Genomic DNA, 1252 nt, shown 5'->3' on the forward strand with positions numbered 1-1252 from the left:
CCTCAGTTAGCTGGTTTTCTGTCGCCACCACCCCTTCCTTGTAAGCAATCTTCTTCGTGGCCTCCATGGAGTCCTTGAAGGTACGAGCTTCATCCTTCATCCTTGCAAAGTCTTTCTTCAGGTCGGAGTTTTCCTGTTAAGTTTTGGATAAGTCTTTATCCTTTTGACGAAGAAGCTTGTGTTGCCCCTCCACCTGGGTCCTCATTGTCTTTAGGCTGGCCTCGGCATTGTCCTTTTCCCTCTTCAGCTCTGCCAGCTGTGTGGTTAGTTTTTCATTCTAGGCAAGAGCTTGGCCTAAGGACTTCTCAGTCTCCTACCTAAGCTCCAGTTCAAGACCAGCCTTCTTCCAAGAATCTTCCACCTACTTCTCGGCAGCAAAGACTTATTGGATGACCTGTGGTGAAATATCAAAATGGGTACACTATTAGTAACACAAGTCTCAAGTACATAAGAATGTTTCTTACAATAAGTTGCAATGAAAGGATAATGTAAGGATAAGACTTAGATACTCACCAGGGCCAAGTCCCTTTTTAGCAAAAGGATCAGATGTGGCTGGTTCATCTTGTCCAGGGCGTCCATGTCCTTGGGCAGAAGAAGGGGACATTCCAAGGCGTTGGCCAGGTGGAGAGCATGGCCTTGTTGGAACGCCCTGATACTATACTGGCAGAAGATTGGTGCCCTGTCCAGTTTAAGCTCGGGAGACCAGTTAGCCGGTGCACGGCGTACCTCGGCAAGGTCCCTGTTCTCCCCGCTTTCTATTGAAAAGGCACGTCCCTTGCCTTTGCTAGGTTTTTGTTGTTGTTGTTGCTTCAGCTTCTTTTGCCTCTCCGCATCTGCCTCTTCGGCCTCACTCTTCCTCTTCTTCTTAGGCTCTGGAACATGAGGCTTAGGATCGAAGGGAGGAGGGGGTGGTGACAAGGATGGAGGGACCTGCGACCCACCTATTCCCTTTTTGGAGACTCTAGCGCCCCTTTTATGCATCAGCTGCCGTAAAGCGTCCATATCTTCTTCTTCGGAGCTGGAATCAGGCTATGCAATCACCAGACCTTGTATGCCCGAAGTTTCAGCGGGCGCACGTTCCTCGTCCGAGCCGATGACGAGCTGCTCCTCTTGGGGACTCTCGGCTTCCACGAGTTGAAATTGGTCTATCTCCTCATCCAACGATTGTTGCGAGGACGCTTGCTCTTCTTGGACGGCGGTTGTCTGGGAGTGGGCCAAGAGAGGAATCGCTGCGATAGGGCGAGTGTACAGG

The sequence above is a fragment of the Castanea sativa genome, chromosome 1, assembly GCF_040712315.1.
Source record: "Castanea sativa cultivar Marrone di Chiusa Pesio chromosome 1, ASM4071231v1".
Lineage (NCBI taxonomy): Eukaryota > Viridiplantae > Streptophyta > Magnoliopsida > Fagales > Fagaceae > Castanea > Castanea sativa.